Source organism: Xiphophorus couchianus, chromosome 16, assembly GCF_001444195.1.
Source record: "Xiphophorus couchianus chromosome 16, X_couchianus-1.0, whole genome shotgun sequence".
Classification (NCBI taxonomy): Eukaryota; Metazoa; Chordata; class Actinopteri; order Cyprinodontiformes; family Poeciliidae; genus Xiphophorus; species Xiphophorus couchianus.
In genome coordinates, this window is record NC_040243.1 from 1,323,410 (window position 1) to 1,343,930 (window position 20,521).

At 45.5% G+C, this 20,521-nt stretch overlaps 1 long non-coding RNA gene across 1 annotated transcript in view; it reads left to right on the forward strand.

The window, feature by feature from the left end:
• Positions 1-20,521, forward strand: part of LOC114160080 (uncharacterized) — a 51,410-nt gene that overhangs the window by 27,548 nt on the left and 3,341 nt on the right. The window contains exon 3 of the long non-coding RNA XR_003598713.1: positions 20,325-20,405. This is a non-coding gene — a long non-coding RNA (uncharacterized LOC114160080). The remainder of the gene's footprint in view (positions 1-20,324; positions 20,406-20,521) is intronic.

The following is a 20,521-nucleotide window of genomic DNA, read 5'->3' on the forward strand; positions in this document are numbered from 1 at the left end:
TCATAATGTGCAGGAAGTGAACAGGCATCTCATCTGGGTGTTTTTATGAGCATCAATTTGTGGAAAAATGATCTTAATAAAACATGGATGTTAATGTAGTGAAAAACAGATAATTTTTCTATTTATTACAGGTGCTATATTGTGCCAAGTGCCAGTATAGTCAAGCAGTATAAAAATCAAGGACTGGTGCTTCTGTGAGGTGAACTATGATTGATAATTTAATAACAAAGTTATGCAGGAACTTTGCCAACATACGGATGTTGTGTGTCTTCTAAAAACACTTGAGCCTTTCATTAACTGAAGAAATAAATCAACATAAACCCGTCTAATCCAGTTATGTTAGATTCTATTCTGATGATTTACTTTCATATTTAATCATAATTCAGTAAGTCTGGTTTATTTAAGCACACTTTAGCAACAAGGCATTTCTAAGTGCTGCACATGAAAATAACATAACAATGAACAAACAGGAAAACATTACACTGGCATAAAAAAGAAGTAATGTTACAGTTAAGACCATATTAAAGGGTGAAGGAACTCAGTTTTTAAAAAAAGGTTTTAAGTAACTTAATTTCATAATGTGGTGACATAAATGACCACTGAGTGTACTGATTAGTTGTTTGGTTAAACGTTTAGCTAAGACGAGACACAACATACAGCGACCGCCGTGAAGCCCAGGGTTGGTTGCAACTAGGCCTGTTGCGATAAACGATAAATCAATTAATCGTACGATAAATTAAAACTATCGACCTCATTTTAATTATCGGCATTATTGTTTTCTCTTTCTATTAATGACACCGAACGACTCCGGTGCTCTCCACTGACCCTCCTTCCTCATTTCCTTAGTGTAAAGCCCAGCGCAGACGACACGATCTTAGAGCTGCCAGCCGATTGTCGGCCCATTTTCAAACCCTGACAGACCACACATTAGCCGACAGAAATCCTAGGTATAACGGTTCGATCGGGTTCGGTCCTGCCGTGTGGTGTCCAACAATGGGCACAAAATAATGGCTACAAGTTCAGTGAACTAATTTTAAAACCAGGCATTAATCAATGCTTTACTACAATCTACCTGCAATGCATGTGGCTAGTGTCAGCGTAAAGTCCTGACTGAATGAAAATCATTAGAACCTATTTATGTCACGTTAATGAAGAACAGCTGAAAAGTTACCGGGTTTATAAACTGCGGTAGCAATTTCGCTCCAACTCCTCCTCTTGTCATTTCTATATTCTTTGCATGTTGAATAAACATTAATGTTGTTTCCACATATCATCTCCAATGTCTGCTGTACTTCGGGTTGCGTCGTGTCAGCTGTTTGGGATTCTCCTCCGTAATTGGATTTACGGTGTTTTTATGAGCATCAATTAACTTAATTAACTTAATAACAAAGTTATGCAGGAACTTTGCCAACATACGGATGTTGTGTGTCTTCTAAAAACACTTGAGCCTTTCATTAACTGAAGAAATAAATCAACATAAACCCGTCTAATCCAGTTATGTTAGATTCTATTCTGATGATTTACTTTCATATTTAATCATAATTCAGTAAGTCTGGTTTATTTAAGCACACTTTAGCAACAAGGCATTTCAAAGGGCTGCACATGAAAATAACATAATGAACAAACAGGAAAACATTACACTGGCATAAAGAAGAAGTAATGTTACAGTTAAGACCATATTAATCAATGTTCCAGTTATTATTCAAAGGTAACTCTAATCAGGTGGATTTTTTTAGCCCTGATTTAAAGGAACTCAGGTTTTTTAAAAAGTTTCTTCCAGATAAGAGGATAGAAGCTGAATGCTGCTTTTCTGTGTTTGGTTCTGGTTCAGGGGATGCAGAGCAAACCAGAACCAGAACTAGAAGACCTGAGGGGTCTGGAAAGTTGATGCAACAACTGAACTTTGATGTATTTTATGCTAAGCCATTCAGCAATTTATAAGCTAACTACTAATTACTCTTAAAATCTGTTGTCTGAGCTACAGGGAGCCAGCAAAGAACTTTAGAACTGGTATTATATGTTCTACTTTCCTGGTTTTAATCAGAACTCCAACAGCAGCGTTCTGGATTAGCTGCAGCTGGACTACTGATTTAAAAAAATTTTTTTAGGCAGACCTGTGAAGACATTGTTGCAGCAATCAATGCAGCTGAAGATAAATGCATGGATGAGTTTCTTTAGATCTAGCTGAGACATTAGTACTTTAAACCTGGAAATTTTTTTCAGGTGATAGAAGGCCGACTTTGTAACTGTCTTTATGTGGCTCTGGAGGTTCAGGTCAGAGTCCATCACTACTCCCGGAGTTCAGCCTGATCTCTGGTTATCATCTAGTTTGTAGATTGCTCCTCTTTAGGTCCATAGATAATGAATTCAGTTTTGTTTCTGTTCAGCTGGAGAAAGTTTTGGCTCATCCACACATTGATCTGTTGTAAGCATCTGTTTGGTGATTGGATGGGGTCAAAGGTCATCTGGTGACATCGTGATGTAGGGCTGTGTGTCATCTGTGTAGTTATGGTAGCTAATCGTATTTTCTGTTGTTACCTGAGCCAGTGGGAGCATATCAATAATAAATAGGAGGGGTCCTAGGATTGAGCCCTGGGGTTCCCCACATGTGACTTCTGTCCGCTCTGATGAATAATTACCTAAGAAACTCCTGTTCTTTAGGTCAGACTGGAACCAGTCCAGTACTGGAGCAGAGTACTGGAACTCTCCAGTCACATCAGAAGTATGTCATGGTCAACAGCGTAACAAGTTGCACTGAGGTCCAACAGAACCAACACGGTTCTGAGTCTGTGGTTTTTCAATAATCTTTAATGTGGTCATAAAATGAAAGTAAGTAAAATTAATTACACTTTATTTTAATCTGAAATTCTACAACTGGAAAGTAATCTAACCATAGGACAAATAAAGATGAAACACTAAATTACATGTTATTGATGATAAAATTTAAAAATGTAGTAAAAACTAAGTTACAATTGTCACTATATTATAATTATGGTAATTCTATAATATCAATATCAAAATGAAACACAAGAGAATCAAAGAAAGAATGTAATACAAAAGTTTAAATAACCAATATTCTATAAAAATAATAGAAATAGATTTATTATTGCTCCCATTTTCAATCTTTTATTTATTATATTTCTATATAAGCGTTTATTCTAACTTAATTTCATAATGTGGCGACATAAATGACCACTGAGTGTACTGATTAGTTGTTTGGTTAAACGTTTAGCTAAGACGAGACACAACATACAGCGACCGCCGTGAAGCCCAGGGTTGGTTGCAACTAGGCCTGTTGCGATAAACGATAAATCAATTAATCTAAGATAAATTAAAACTATCGACCTAATTTTAATTATCGGCATTATCTCTCTTCCGGCTTTTTTCTCTTTCTATTAATGACACCGAACGACTCCGGTGCTCTCCACTCCCTTCCTCATTTCCTTAGTGTAAAGCCCAGCGCACACGACACAATCTTAGAGCTGTCGGCGGTCCATTTTTAAAACCTGACAGACCACACATTAGCCGACAGAAATCCTAGGTATAACGGTTCGATCGGGTTCGTTCCTGCCGTGTGGTGTCCAACTATTGGCACAAAATAATGGCTACAAGTTCAGTGAACTAATTTTAAAACCAGGCATTAATTAATGCTTTACTACAATCTACCTGCAATGCATGTGGCTAGTGTCAGCGTAAAGTCCTGACTGAATGAAAATCATTAGAATCAATTAACATCACGTTAACAAGAACAGCTGAAAAGTTACCGGGTTTATAAACTGCGGTAGTAATTTCGCTCCAACTCCTCCTCTTGTCATTTCTATATTCTTTGCATGTTGAATAAACATTAATATTGTTTCCACATATCATCTCCGATGTCTGCTGGGCTTCAGGTTGCGTCATGTCAGCTGTTTGGGATTCCCCTCCGTAATTGGAGGGGAATCCACGCTTTCTGATTGGCTGCCTGTCACATTCAACAGGCTGCCTTAAGCTCCCAGTCGGGGAAAACCACTGATTTGAATCGGAGGGCCACCAGATCTACCATAACACACCACACACTACAGGATGACCGGTTATAAAATCGTAAGCGATAATCTTAGAACCTCGGACGTTCTAAGATTGTCATAAGGGGAAAATTTGGGCAAAAAAATCATGTAGTGTGAACTATTGCATCAGGTAGTCGATGTGCCCATTTTCTCTATTTAAATCTAATTATTACTGAAGGGCAACATAATATACAGACTTCATAATCTGCACTCTTTAGGTTGAATGCAGTATTTATTTCCACTTTGGCTTTATGTTGTTTAGGTTTTATTCAAGTACATTTTTTGTTAATGGAGACTGAGAATCCATTTTATTTTTGTTTTTAGTTGTTTTGTTTATTTTGTTTATCAGTTCCAGTGTTAAATATTCTTTTGAAAATAAAGTGTATCTATCTTTGACAGGAAGTTCCATGCATTATTACGTCATTTCCATTAAATCAGTGTAAAAAGGTCTTCAAACAATATTATCGTTTATCGCAATAATTTTTAAGACAATTAATCGCTCAGCAAAATTTGCTATCAGGCCTAGTTTCAACATGTTAGCAGCATCAGTTTTAATTGAACGGCTATTGATCAGTTAAATGAAAGAAACACGCCTGATTCGTAAAACACAGAGCCGTCAAAAGAGCATCTGTGTCGTTGTACAGCAGAGATCCAGCAGGTCTTTCAGATCACTTCTCTGAAGTTTCCTTGAATGCTTGTGGTGTTTGTCAGTTTGTCATCTTTGAAAACTTTGAGCTCTTCCAGTAAGTAGTCTGCGAGGAATGTGACGGCCTTATCTACACCAGAGTTAAGAGAAAATCTGGATCTTCCAGTTGGAGAATTTCAGACAAAAGGCAACTTGGTGTCAGTCAGTGAGCAGAAGAAGGAAGTTTCAGTCGGTGTCAAATTACTTAGTAAATTACTTAGTAAAGCTTACCGTAATTGTTGATAAAGTCATTTTCGGTTTCTCTAAATGTCCTGACAGCAAGATGTCACATTGTTTTCTGTCCAGTTTATGGCTCATTCAGTATCAATAGACTCTCACAAACATGAAGCAGGCAAAATTGGAAACCAGTAAAGTCCCACTGCAGGAAGGATTTTCATTTTAAACTGATTTCCATTCTACAGACAGGAAATGAAGCAGTTTGTTATCCAGATATAACAAAGTGAAGGAGTTTTTAAAAATCAGTTTTTCTTTTGTGATATGAAAAGTATTATTTTATTTATTGTCCGTTATCTTGCAATAGCTAGCCCCGCCCACTTCATCACAACCCTCCGGGGCTGACTACTGACCAGTTCTCTGTCTAACAGGTCCGGAAAATCTCTGAGACCTGGGTATTACCCTAAAAGAGATCTATAAGAGATAATCTATTTAAACTGGTGTCGAAAGCGATTCGTCTAGCTCTAACTACCTCCAATCCAGAAGTTACGACCCTTTTCAGTTAAGGAACAGTCAGCTGAGTAGCCCTCACAGCTGCGTAATTCCAATAACCACTCCTGTTAACGGTAGCTCGCTTTCTAAAATATAACTTGCTCTTGGAACCGGCTAGATTAAATTTAGTGACTTGGATGTAAGTCCCTGGGTCATTATTTTACTCTCGCCAAAGGAAATTATAAAGCCTCCTTATCACTAGAACCATGTACCTTAGTTTTACCTTTATTAAAAGAACTGGAAAATGATTAAATGACTCAATTAATTCCAATGTCCACCAACCTCATTAGAATTTTAGAGTAAGAATTTATTAAGCAAGCTTAAGCAGGGATATGTGACATACAAATCAATAATCAATTGTATATAAGTCAAGAGCAGTATAATAAGATCAACATGTACAATCATACCCTCCTGTCTCTTTCCCTAACCTATGTCGCAGATTCTGAGATAGCTGTTTAGGAAGCGAGTTCAACTCATACCCAGTTGGTGGTGGATCTTTGGCAACAGGAATGTCCGAAAACCTTGGTCTGAGTCTTTATCCTTTGTGTGAAAAAATCCTCTTTAGAATGGAAGCAAAGTAGAGAGGGTTCAATTGCTTTTGAAAACCCGATTCTTTTATCCCTCCGGGACCTTTGTCCTTTCTCCAAGTCTGTTGGTAGGGGGATCTCAAACCCCCTACCAGTTTTCTTGACACCCCCTCCTTGAGATCAGACGGTGCTACGCAGAAAACACAAAGTCCGAAGTCAAAAGAGGTCAAGTCCATCACCGCAATCAGCAGTCAAGATGTCCTGTTCGTAGCAGACAACCGGAGATGATGATGGTGTCCAGGTATCCACAACCTCATACTCCGTCAGATTGGACGGCGGAGAAATCCAGCACTCGGCGTCCAACTGTGGAGGAAGTGGAGATCCTGCTGATCCGGGAGGGCTAATGTCCTCCAGGGAAGACTGCAGAAGCGAAGACAGATCCATCTCAGAGTCTGGCAGTGTCGGTGGGTTGTTACAGTATCCCTCCAACTCAGTCAGTAGATCCTGAAAATCCATATCGGTTGAAGGCGGATCTGGTGAAGGAGATGACACGAAGAGGGTGTCTTCTGTCTGGCACGCTTGGTGAGATGAACTGAGAATCTCAGTTTGGGTACCTTTTCTGTTAGTCGCACTGCTGGTTTGGCATCCGACATCGATAAACATATCCGGCGACATGGGACACGCTGGTGGAAGGTACTCGCCTACTGCCACAACTCGTCCATCGAGAAGGTGTAGAGTTGGCAGGCATTGTCGAGTAAGCTGGTGTTCCCATAACTTCTGAATCACGGGCAGCAGGAGTCCCGTGTGCATTGGAGATGTTGTAAGGTCGTCGTGTTCTTGGCCAAAGGCAGAGGTCCACACGATTTTGTGCACCCGTTCCAGGAATCGAGATGTGGAAGCCGCTATGTAAGGCAAATCTCCTTGCCCTGTGGCGCAGAGAATTGCCGTTACATCGGTGATACGGCTGCTCACGCAACGGTGACACCAGCGGGAGGACGATGCAACCCATATGAATCCATAGGACTCTGCGGCGATCCCACATCCCACACAGCAGGTTGGTGCCTGAGAAGAAACAGCAACCTAGGTAACTTCACGATTAGGGGTTTCGGATTAATAATAATAACACAACGAATATGCAAATGCAAAAGCGGAGAGAGTAGCTGGTTTAAGCTCGTGTGCCTGCTTGGGCTGCCAGCCAGGGAGAATTAATCACAGGAACCGGAATATCGTGATCGGGAGCTGGTTCGCCCCGATCATAGACATGAGCTGAATCATGGAATATTGCAGCATAGGTCATCATCCATACAACGGTGGCCAGGTCTGAGGTCTCCTGGAGCCAGTAAAGGACCACCAAGATCCCCCAAACCGTTGCCCAAAGAGCCAGAACTATCCACTTTTGCAGCCATATGCGCCTGCCCCGACCTTTGATGGACAAGGCTTGGCGCGCTAGGTAGACGAGGATAGATACTGCGAAGAGCCCTTCTAGAATAGCTGTGAGGATCTTAAGAGGGGCGGTTCGAGTGGCTTGACGGCCCCCAAGGACCAACTCCAGTATCAGGGCTGTGGTGTCGGTGACGAGCCATAGGCAGACCACAACGCCCCTGCGCCAGTTGATGCGGGTACGGCCCATCAGGTAACAAGCGAAGAGGGATGAAGCTAACCCCCATTTCTGGAGGATGATGGGTCGTAGGATAAGCTTCACATATCCTTGAAGCGCAACGAAGATCCTCATAGGATGTTCCCTGGGCCAGGAACCAGTGTGGCAGTAGAGTACCCAGGCCAGGGTAACCCCTAAGTGCTCGAGGGTACTCACTTGAATGGGAGCAAAAAGTGAGTTGGGGTTCGATGTGTTGGTTGAAGAGTTAGATTCCATGATGTCCGATGGTGGTTCTTTTGGTTCCGGTGTTGTCGGCAGCTGCAGCGAGGATTGAATGGCTCGCAGGCACACGGCAGCTCTCTTTTATGCAGAAGCAGGCTCCTCCTTCGGGGGGAGGGGCTGGTACTCCCTCTTTTTGCAACGACAAAGTGCTTTCAGCCACACCTCCAGAACAACTTTGCCGACGATTAAAGCCACGGCCACTCCCAGTAGGCCCAAGATGTATGGCCACAGCATACTCAGCGCACTCAGCAGCCATTGCTCAACAATGTGGAGGCCCCCTTCCACCACACTAGCAGCCTCTTCGACAACCTCGGTGATTGCGGTCACGATGGTTGCTCCCATAGTTTCATACCAGAAACAGTCGTGTTGGTCCGCTCCTTCGCCACATTTCTGCCAAATCTCCTTAGAGATTGTGCAGGTGAGGTTGGAATACAAAAGATTAGGTCCAATCCAGTCAAACCCGGGGTCTACTTTCCCATCACATATACTCTTTCGGAAAGCATGTCCTTCGGCGATGGCTATAAGGGGGTTTGGGATGAAGGGAACTGGCAGACCCAGAATACTCTTGCGCTTCTGGAGGTGGTAACCTAGGATTGCGTCGGTACAGGTCTTTCCGCTCACAATAGCCCTCCGCCATGTGCCATTGATTTTGCGCCAAGTAACTTCTGAAGAGTGAGTGTCATACTCATCTGCATAGTGCTGTGCGCAGTAGCGTTCCCAACCTCGAACCGTTTGGCAGGGTCTTCTAGCCAAACCAATCACGCATTCGGGGATGTTTCTTGTGTTATTTTTACAAGTCATGCGCCAAGGTCTTGGGTTTACGTAGTTTTCAGGTCTCCAAAAAACCCCAGGCCAAATCATACGGTCCTTAGAATAGACTGTGGCGAGGTATTGGTACTTGATCCAATAATTGGTAGTCTGACGGAGACAGGGTATAACCCAGGCTTGAAGTTCTTTTTGCTGAAGTCCCCAACATTCCCAGTCCCAATTCCGAGAATAATCCTCATACCAGGCCCGTAAAGCCCATTTAGCGGTCGGAAGGACGTCAGGACTAGGACAGTGATACCTCCAGGTGGAATAGAAGGTCTTGCTAGTTTGTACAAGGTCACATCGTGGTGACGAGTGGGTTTTCACCCAGCAAGTGTTGTTAAGGCTGTCAAAGATACTTTGTGCAACACATTTGTCAATTTTTGCAAAGTCGCCTTTAGGAGCGTTCAGAAGGTCATCAGGAGTTGGAAGGGGTTGTGTACGTAAATTGGCAATGTGAAAGTCCTCTAACCCAGCAGGAGAGCGAACCGCTCCCTCGGGGAAGTCTCCCTCAAAGAACGTTTGGTCTTTGGCTATGTACGTCCATGGGAATGTGTTATTTAGCCAGGTTTCAATTTCTGTCCGTATTGATCGTACAGAGTGCCAGAAATCCGACCGGTATTCTTCTACAGCTGTAACAATGTAATTTTGGCCCTTGCATTTGACGAACTTATTCCAGAGGCAGGCATTTAACCACCTAAAGTGGTTCCTATAACAACATTGCTGGTCAGATTGGTACATAAACCGTGTTGGACCTTGTCGAATCAGGAAGGCCGTAATGTTAGTCAAACTGTCGTTGGGGGGCGGCCTCGTTGCCCAATCGAGAAAGTCGTTCCGGGAGGTGCTGTTAACCTGCGCTCGCTCTGTGATGTTGGCATCTTCTCTGCAATTTAGGTGATAGTCTCCCCAAAACTCCCCTCGTGGGAGCCAGGTTCGACAGCCTGAGGACCTGTGCGGGGCCGGGTATATAACTTCGGTATCCCAGTACCCCTGGTTCGGCAACAGTAGTAGTGGTCGACAAGCCATGTTGCAATGCCATTCTGGAAATCCTCGATCCGGATGAATCCAGTTACACCTGACGGTCCGTCGTTCCTTGTGTTGTAGAACCCGTATCCAGCAGAGTGCTCCGGTGTCGAGGAAGTCATAGGCGTTGATCTCCCAGGTCCGATTCAGGAGGTCGTCTAGGGAGGAGTCGTTCAGTTTGTAGGCTCGGCTTTCCACATACTTTTTGCCGTTTTCTTTGGCGAATAATCCGGTTCGATTCTGGGCAGAAGTTTCGTTGTCCCATGGCATAAAAATAGCCGTGGTGCTTGTATTCCAGCAGTTGAAGGTGGCATACTTGGAATGTCCATAAGTGACCTTTGTATGCGTAAGGTACCACGGTCCAACTCCGATGAAGTAGAAGATCGTAGCGAGAACAGCAGCAGCAAATAGCAGAGCAAGAAGCGTAAGCAGCCCTTTCAGGCAAAGGGATTTTCCTGTTATCGTAGTCGTTTTCCGTAGCAATGGTTCGTTAGAGGTGTCCGAGTCATCGTCAGTGTCAGTAGAGCTGTCCGAATCCGATGTTGAGTCCAGCCAACCCTGGTCTGTAGGCTTGCGCCTCATGCCGATGGCATCCATCCTGGCCAGATTAGTGATTCTCTGGGATCCGGTGCATCAGGCGTTGTACAAATTTTTCTTAAAGCCTTGATGCAGCCTTGGTGAGCAGGGTTCTTCGCAACCCGTCTGGTGGCTCTTCTTTGTTGCAAGGCTGTAAATATAGGAGAGGGGTAGGGTAAGTCGGGCTCCAACCCCCTCCACACCCACTTCCAGTGGAACACCCTCCAATAGTGCGGCCGAGGAAACGGGCCTTGGGCGGTGCCGTTTTTCAACGCCTGGTCATACCAAGATTCGTGATTGTACCCTATTGGGGCGGGTACTGAGATGTAGGTGTACAAAGGTTGTCCATGCAAAGTTAGTCTGGTGCGGTACCCCCAGGTTGACGGGGTAAAAATCCTCTGGTGTGGTGGATTGGGGTAGACCCTGTCTATTTCCAATTTCAATGGAAGCCTGGTGTTATTAAATATATAACATTCTGGATTCATTTCCCTCCTTACTATGGTTTTTGCCATACTTGGTGATGTGGTCCAAATAATCATGTCATTAAGTGAAATCTCACAATACAGTCCCTGCAGTGGTTCAAGGTAATGGGGACCCCACCGTATCCGTAGTTCGATCCCCTGTACCCTGAGATACACCGTATTAAAGGTCCATGGCAGAGATCTCGGGCACATAGGTGAAATTGATGCATAATGGATCGTGTTACTGGACCCTCGTCCTTGCCAAGCAGGCGGTGCGGTAGGGATGAATAAATGTGGCTTCGTTGGAGGGGGTGACGTGTACTCTTCACTTTCCCCCACCTGTTTTGTACACTGGAAATTAGTGGGTCGAAGATATATGAGATACTTGAGAAAATATGCTTCGGTGAGCGGATTGGAAGGAGTGAAATCTTCTCTCGGCATATCAAGTAGTATAGAGGTAGTAGGGAGTCTTAGAAACGGACCTTTATCTGATAGTCCCGACGAGACTCCAGCTCCTACTTTGAATATTTTAGTTACAAAAACCCTTGTACCTTTCCGTCTTGTGAGTTTCGACTGACGTTGGGACTTGGCGACTCGTTTTCCCCCTTCCGGTTTATCCGTTAGTCTTGGTTCTTCTTCCTCCATGGAAATGCTGAAGCGAGCTTCTGCCAGGCGTGGGTCTTGGGTTTCTTCTTAGGAGGCTCCGGTTCGGTGTAGGACACGGTGGCGTAATTCTGCTCGTCTGGCACCACTTTGATGGCTGCTCCGACGGAGTAGATTCCTTTAAAGGGAACGGTGATCATGCGCACTGACAGCTGAATCTGGCAGGAGGTGCTAGGATCAGAGGGCGTACCCGCTCTGTGGGCCACGCCTCCTGGGTGTTGGAAAACTCCATCCCGAAACTGGGACTCCGCTGTTATCCAGTACAGGCAAGACTTTTCCTTAGGTCTTACCGCATTGCTGCCCCACCCGTCCACCTCAGTGGTGTAGTAATACATATCTGAGCAGCGTACTCCATCTTCCCTTGGCACGTCCGGTAAATCCACCACAGGAATTGTGCAGTCATTGATGACTTCCAAAATCAGATGTGCCCATGTGGTCAGCTCCCAGGGGCCTGTCCAACCCCCATTAACGGCTTGGTCTCTGGTGTCATCTGGGAGTGCACTTAGCCCCTCAGCTGATGGTTGGTACGCGTGAGGCCGATGTACCCGGAAGATCACAGGGGAGTGGCTGGTGTTCAATGGTGGAAATGACAGGGATGTTCCGGCAGCTTCATACGGCCAGGCAGCATGAACAGAATCCCACAGGACATCATGGGGCCCTTCTTCCCTCCTCCACACCCATGGATCCGCTTCTTCTGGGGTGTTTGGGGGAGCTGAAGGTCCCGGTAATATTATCGGTATGGGGCTCCCGTGATTTAGTTGTACTTGTCCATATGTTCTGTAATATCGCAGCGAGCTGTAAAACCTCGTCACCTGCCATCCCTCAGCCTGACCTGTCAAAGTCAGTTCTCCTCTCCCCAGCTGGTCTTCGCAAGTAGAACAGTGATGGAGATCGTCCCCATCCCAGACGCAATAACAGCTTTTTGGTTCTTCATTCTGCCAGCTCCATTGGGTCTCCAACTGAAGTCGGGGCAGGTAACCTACCCGGCAGTTCCCACAGATGGTGTTGTTCAAAACCGTAACCGGAGAGACGCGGAGATGTTGTAGTATCTCTGCGGTGGCTCCTTGTTGCCTGGGTTTCTCACGGCCCGGTCCCTCCCAGGTGATGGGGAGTGGGTTGTTTACTAAACAAACCGGACAGCGACTTTTAGCTCTTGCCCACAACAGCATCTCTCGCTCCTCTGACAGGACTCCCTTTTTAGCCCAATCCAATTTCTTCAGGGCTCGTCCTGCCCAAATCCCTGAAGGTGTTCTTCTAATTATAACCACCCCTTTCACGGTGGCCAGTCCGATATAGGGTGGAATGGTACATGATTCACTGGCCATTTCACCGGCTTCTGTTTCACTTTAGTCAGGAACTGGCTTGAGCTGCTCAACTCCTTGAATCCCTCTTCTTTTCAGCAATACTGTGTTCCTATCCAGTACTTGCTTGACGATGTCAGTGGTCTCAAACTTGGGTTTTACTGCTGCATTTACAGGTTGCTCTCTTGCTTTGACCCATACGCGCTGTCCCTCTCGGAATGGCACTCTGGGCGTCAGCTTCTCCTTTTTGTCGCTGGAGCTCCGCCCCACTTCCTTCGTGGTGAACGGCCGTTGGTTGAGCTCCATTGCAGGGGCGGGCCTCTCGGCTCTGCTTCTGTCGTTCAGGGCCTGCCCTATTTCCACCGCCTGTGTGCTCCAACTGTTGGTGTTAGCATTTTTAGCTATCCAGCTTTTCACTAACCCTATGGCTCGTTCCACCACTCCGTTAGCTTGTGGGGTATAGGGTGGAGAGTAAACTCGCATTACTCCAAACTTCTGACACCATTGGTCAACCTGTGAATTACGGAAATGAGTCCCATTATCCGTGCGCAGCTCTTTCGGGATTCCCAGAGCACTGCATACTTGTTCCAGCATGCCGACAACACTATTGCCGTTTGCTTTCCTGGCTGCTTTTGTAGTTACAAACCCCGACATAGAATCCACCAGCACTAAGAGGTACTTCTCACCTCTTCTTCCTGTTATCCCCATGGGGCCTGCAACATCCATGCAGACTGAACCCCAGGGGACCGTGCTTTTGATGGATAGCCCCTCCATCCGCTGCCCTCGGCGCCCTGCGTTGTATTGTCCACATACTTCACAGTCCCTTAGCACGCGTTGGACTTGTTTCACTGGGATCCAAAGATCCTGCTCCTCCAGCTCCTTACGGGTAGGTCGTACGCCTGCATGTCCAAGGGCCTCATGCACACTCCGCACGACCTCAACCACGTACTCTTCTGGGACCTCCCGTCCTCTGGGAGTGCTGTCCCACTTCTCGGTACCGACAAAGACGATCTTTCTTTGCTGGACATAACAGTCCACTTCATCATTCCCACGCCAATGAGCTCCCTCATGCGTGTGTGCTTTTTGATGCTCAACATCTATTTCCAATTGTAGTTTTAGCTCAGCAATCTTTTTCCACAAGTCTCTGTGTGCCACTGGCTTGCCCTTCGCTGTCTCGAAACCATTTTCTTCCCAAATGGCCAAGTCTTCTCTAAGGGCTTGAGCGCAGTAGTAACTGTCGGTTACTAACCTGGCATTCTTGATTTTCCTTTTCACCAGTTCCAGCAATCCTTCCAGTACGGCCGTTACTTCTCCGGCTTGAGCACTACCGGGAGCTTTTCCTTTCTGACGGCATTTTTCCTTGCCGTCTTGCTTCAAAATAAATCCCCAGTATGCCGACTGGTCGGACCCCTTTCTGGATCCATCGGTGTAGATTGTCCATTCTGGTTGTTTTGGCTTCTCAGATGTCTCTGGCGGTTTCTTCTTACTGGTGGGTTGTACTGGCCCAATCTCAAGCTCCGGGTCCAGCAGGATATCTTCCCATCTTCCCCACCGTGTGTTAGTTGCTTTAGTACTTTCCACGGTACCTTTTCTTAGATACTTATGGACTTGGCTCTGTGTGATGACTTTAACTGGTTGTCCTTGTGCTAGATCCTTCAGCACACCCCAGTAACGAGCTAACACCGCTAGCTCTTTCTCCTCCTGCGGATATTTCCTCTCAACAGAAGTCAGGGTGTAACTCCACAGGGTAACCAAGCCTCCATTTTCATTACTCACCTTGATCATGGCATTGTCATTCTCACAGCTGATTTCTGCCACCAGTCTTTCTGACAAACTTCTTGGCTCCAGTCTCACAGCTGCTTGAATGGCTTTTCTCAATTCTTCCAGGTCCTGTTGATTCGCTGCTGTCCAAACCCAGGGTCTTTTTCCATCCTTCTCGTCCTCCTCACTCTTTCTCAGGCATTTGTATAAAGGTTTGGCATACTTCTGATAATTGGGTACGTGGTCCCGGACGTAGTTGCATAGTCCTAATATCTTCTGTAAGTCATTCTCTGACTGAGGTGGTTGAATGTTCGTCAGCTTTTCTCTGTACCCATCTGAGAGTCCCAAGTCTGACGTGACTTGGAAACCCAGATAATTCACTTGGAACTGTCCAAATTGACATTTCTTGAGGTTTAGCTTCAAGCCTGCCTTGGTGAGGTTTTCTACCACTTTTTGTAGTCTTTGTAGGTGTTCTTCTTCTGTGTCATCAGCAATAAAGACATCATCAATGTACACAGTTGCACCTACGTCCCCCAGTACTTCCATCACTGCTGACTGGAACACGTTTGGGGAGTTCTTGTATCCCTGGGGTAACCTTTGCCACACATAGCTCTTGCCTTTGTGGGTGAATGCAGTTTTACCTTGCGATTGTCTGGCGAGGCGTAGAGAGAAAAATCCATTGGCTAGGTCGATGCATGACTTGAACTTCTTGACTCGAAGAGTTTTCAGCGCTCCTTGGGGATTGATTAGACTGGCTCGGTTTGCTATTGTTCTCCGATTCAGGGCCTTGAAGTTGATAACTGGTCTCCAACCCCCTCCAGCCGATTCAGGTTTCTTCACCGCCTGGATGGGGCTGTTGGTGATCGGGTTGAGCTCCTCTCTGATGATTTCCAGGGCGCTCAGCTCCTTCACTATCTTGTCCATCTCCTCGACTGCTCCCGGATTCAGCGGGTACTGCCGAACAGGTGGATGAACCCCACCTTCGATGTGATGAACAAACTTTGGACCCAAATCCCCACAATCGTTCTTGAACCGTGCCACTTGCGCTGTAACGATGATCTCACGCAGCTTCTCCTTCCTCCGAGTCGCTGATGTCCTCATACTGTTGTTGTCGAAGAGGTTCCCTCCTGGGGGAGTTCAGCGGTTGAATCCTGGCTGGTTTCATCGGTCCTACTTCTTTCTGGACTGTCGGCTGCTCATTCTTGACTCTGTCCGTGTTGGGTTGCCTCAGTTCACTGCTGCTTCCCTCGAATGAGAATTCTTTGACATATCTTGCGGCCTGGGACTCTGGCCCGACTGGTGCTTCCCTTAGCTTTATCCTGAGTGGCTCCATAACCTTGGCCTTGTTGGTCTGGGTGGTGTTTGAAACTCCACTCTGGGGTATTTTTAAGGGATATTTCTTGATCTCCTTTGCTGGGTGGCTGATGCGGCATTGCTCCTCCATTTCAGTTGCCATTCGTACACCTTGCTCCGTACGGAGTCGATGCATACGGGGGTCAACCACCACCACCACCTCTTTGAACACAAAGAAATGACTGTTGGTCTTGGCTATGTTCACCACTCCGTTCTCTGTGACCGCCCTGGCGGTGTCCCCTGGCAAATCTGCCGATCTTAGTCCCTGCACGCTCACCATCACCCTTCTCATGCTTTCGTTGCTGGCGGTCACCAGGCCCCTTTCGAGTCCATGCCACATCTTCTTCCGATACTCCTCCAGACTCTCTCCTTTCTTGTAAACATCAATTGGGACCAGGATTACGGCACCATAAGGGAGACTGTAGCCCTTCATCATCACTACGTCTCCTCTAGTTTTTTCACTACAGGAAGCCTCCAACACCTTTGAATCTTTTTGGTAATATTTCCCAGCTTGGTTTTTAAGGCTGCGTCGAAACCTTCGATTGTGGATCTTGTATTTATCATTGGTGAACACAATCAGCCCGTCACCTTCAAGGTCCCATATTCCTCCAATAAACTGGTAAATCACGAGCCCGGATTGCAGCCTTAAGCTGATGGTCTCTGATGGTATTTTGGCCAACTCTCGGGTGCTCCTCCAAACATCCGACTTCTGGGTCTTCTTTTTAGGGCGGCCGGGGTCCCATAGCTCCTCATCCGATTCCTCCTCGTCCTCGTCGGAGCTGCTGCCCGCTGGAGTCTCCGTAGGTGGCAGTAGCTGCCTCCTTTCCGTGCTGTGGACTCGGGGATGAAACCCGAACTCCTGACCCCGTCGAGGGGACCAATCCCTGGCCGCTTGCTCCAACTGTTCCTCAGCGAAACCGTCAATGAGCGATCCCTCGTGATTTTCCTCTTCTGACTGCTCAGAGGGGATCTTGTCGTTCCTCGATGCTCCCGGTCGAGCTGGGATATCGTCATCGCCTTCCGTCAGGTCTATCAGGTCCTGCTGATCTTGCTTCGGCTGGTTAGTCGGTGTTGTGGCTCTGCTGGGCAGTCGAGAGGGGGCCTCAGCCACCTCCGATTCCGCTTTGTCTGGGGCCTGCTCTTTTTCTCGGGTCTTTTTGAAGGCCGAAAGTCTCTGCAGAACCTCGGTATATTCTTTGTATTTGCGCACCCCACTGGCGAGAGGGTTCACCAGGATCCCTTCGATGCCCGCTGCCAATGTAGCTGTCTTCACTAGGCTGTCATATTTCTCGGAGGGGCTGTAGACCATCCGCAGCTCACCAATCGTCCATCCTTCAAGGAGTTCAGCGAACCATTCCAGCCATTCTCTGATCTCCGATTTCTTGGTTATCTTTACCGGGCATTTAACGACTCCCAGTCGGTGACCATGTTTAAGCTGTGTGCAAAAGTATATCCGAGTCTGCACCAGGTACTTCATTAAGTTCCGTGCCATGTCCTCTTTGATGGTGTAGTGAGATTCAAAGAAAACCCTCCTAATTACCTCAATCCAGGAATCCAATCCATCACCGAGTAATATCAACGATACAGGCAATTGTGATAATGTGGATTGGGAAAGATGGGATTGATGACTCTCTCCATCCCGGCTGATGTTGCTTGCCCCTTGTCCTTTTGCTGGCTCTTGCAGGGGATCCAGTTCCCCCCTTTCTTCGTCATCCATAGTTGTCTTTGTCTTCGAGTTGCCTATCCCCCAAAGCCTCTCTTTGCGCCCTTGAGTAGGGATGGGTCCAGGCTGTGTTGGCTACTGGCTTCACTGTCTGGATACTATCACTTATCCTCAGTAGAAGCTTTCCCTCACCTGCATGCTATACAGTTACTGCAAGGGTTGTGACCGACGGCCTTATCAGTCACCATTAACTCTATTCCCTCAGAGTTAACCATCCAAGTGAGCTATTCAGAATCACACTTCTGTTTTTACTGACTTGGTTTATTAGGGCCCGCCTACTTGGCTCCGCCCCACGTTGGGCGCCATGTCCGTTATCTTGCAATAGCTAGCCCCGCCCACTTCATCACAACCCTCCGGGGCTGACTACTGACCAGTTCTCTGTCTAACAGGTCCGGAAAATCTCTGAGACCTGGGTATTACCCTAAAAGAGATCTATAAGAGATAATCTATTTAAACTGGTGTCAAAAGCGATTCATCTAGCTCTAACTACCTCCAATCCAGAAGTTACGACCCTTTTCAGTTAAGAAACAGTCAGCTGAGTAGCCCTCACAGCTGCGTAATTCCAATAACCACTCCTGTTAACGGTAGCTCGCTTTCTAAAATATAACTTGCTCTTGGAACCGGCTAGATTAAATTTAGTGACTTGGATGTAAGTCCCTGGGTCATTATTTTACTCTCGCCAAAGGAAATTATAAAGCCTCCTTATCACTAGAACCATGTACCTTAGTTTTACCTTTATTAAAAGAACTGGAAAATGATTAAATGACTCAATTAATTCCAATGTCCACCAACCTCATTAGAATTTTAGAGTATGAATTTATTAAGCAAGCTTAAGCAGGGATATGTGACATACAAATCAATAATCAATTGTATATAAGTCAAGAGCAGTATAATAAGATCAACATGTACAATCATACCCTCCTGTCTCTTTCCCTAACCTATGTCGCAGATTCTGAGATAGCTGTTTAGGAAGCGAGTTCAACTCATACCCAGTTGGTGGTGGATCTTTGGCAACAGGAACGTCCGAAAACCTTGGTCTGAGTCTTTATCCTTTGTGTGAAAAAATCCTCTTTAGAATGGAAGCAAAGTAGAGAGGGTTCAATTGCTTTTGAAAACCCGATTCTTTTATCCCTCCGGGACCTTTGTCCTTTCTCCAAGTCTGTTGCAATGTTTGGGTTGAGGTGAGACCGACGATCGAATCAGGAACCCGGGTTGGACGATTGGAACTTGTCTCCCTTTGGTGGCACGAAGCTTCAGCTTTCTCCGTGGCTCCAGGGTGTGGTCTGCTGTTGTTTCCTCGATCTGCTTCTTCTGTTAGCTCTACTTCGGTGCCGCAGACAAAGAACAAGAACTTCTCCTTTTCCGTCTGCTTTTATACAGTTCTCCGCCATGTATGTGTATGGCTGAGTGTTAGTTTACGTGGTTTCCTGAACATCTGCTGATTTCACGGAAACCCCCGTCGGCCCCTCCTGTCTGCTGGCTGGGATGGAAAGTACCGTCCTTTCCTCAACGTGTTGATCTTAGCCAACCATACCGCCCCACCCATCCTGTGCATCTGGCCATCTGTTCAGAACTGCTTGCGACAGCAGGAACTCACAAGTTCCCCTTCTGCTTTTTCCCTTTTTCTTTTAACATTAAAAACTATGTGCTTTTCTCTGATTAACTTTTAAACACCGTCAAATATTAAAACTATGTGCTGATTTCCATTAAGCATTAATCATAAGCATTAATCACCTCTTTCACTTATTATAAATCATCAAACCTTAATCATTTCATTGTTGTCATGTTATTACAGATCATGATTCGTACACTTCAGAATCATTCAGTGATTACTTACATACAGTCATTTTACCTATTGTATTCATACATGTTCAACTTAATCATTATCAAAACACTCAATCATTATAAATCAAAACACAAGATTGCTTTATTTCTCTCAGGCTTTCATGCACCTGTTTCTGCGTGTACCTGGATAGATCTCAAACCCCCTACCAGTTTTCTTGACATTATATTATAAATATGTATTATTTATATGTATATTCCTCTCAATAATCAATTGAAAAGGTTTTACTGTTAAAGCATTCAAAGCCATTTCTAAAGTTCAGAAATGGCTTTGAATGCTTGTTTCACTGGTATTTTCCCATTTAACTTTGGTGAAGTTTACCTTCGTTCAGACTAGAAGCCCTCATCATCATCATCATCGTCGTCATCATCATCATCGTCGTCTCCCCCTCACACTTCCCTTCCTCCTTCTCCAGCTACCTGCATGGATTCTCTCAGACTGAAGATCGGACTCTTGCCGGGCCGGTTCTGAAATGTCATAACTTCTAGTCAGAAGATTATTTTAAACCTAAATACAGCAGGACTGAACAATCTGGTGCTTAACTATATTTACACCTTTGGTTCTCCACACCAGACTCAGTTTGTTCAAACATCAGGTTTCTTCATTCCACACTGATCAGTTTCCTCCTTCCACTCCACCCAGGTATCATTTTAATTTACACTTCCTTAAGATTATAATCTAGATTTTAGATTCAATCTTTCTGCTGCAGTCTTGCACAGAGTTGGCCCAAAGCTCTGAGCTACTTTGGGGGGAGACAGAGTCCATCAGGGTGACCCTTAAAATGACTAACGACGTCTCAGATTTTGGAAGTGTTAGTTTTTCATACAGTAAAGTCACAGAGGGGAACATTTTCTATCAGGTTGATTCTGTCCAAATGATGGATAAACAGCATCGTACCTCTTTGTCTTTCAGCTCCAAAATACTTATCACCAAGACTTTGCGTGTCATTTCAGATGGTCGTATCCAACCTGCAACAGCATGCAGGAGTCTGGCTTGCTTTCATTTTTCACAGCAAAGAATAATATGCTCTCCAAGTAAGTGTTTTATTTTTGTTTCAAAAAGACTGAAAAGTCAAAGAAACAACAGTTAACTGTATTTGTTTTGCTAGGAGCAAAGATGTTGAACTGGTAAATAATAAGAACTTGAAAAC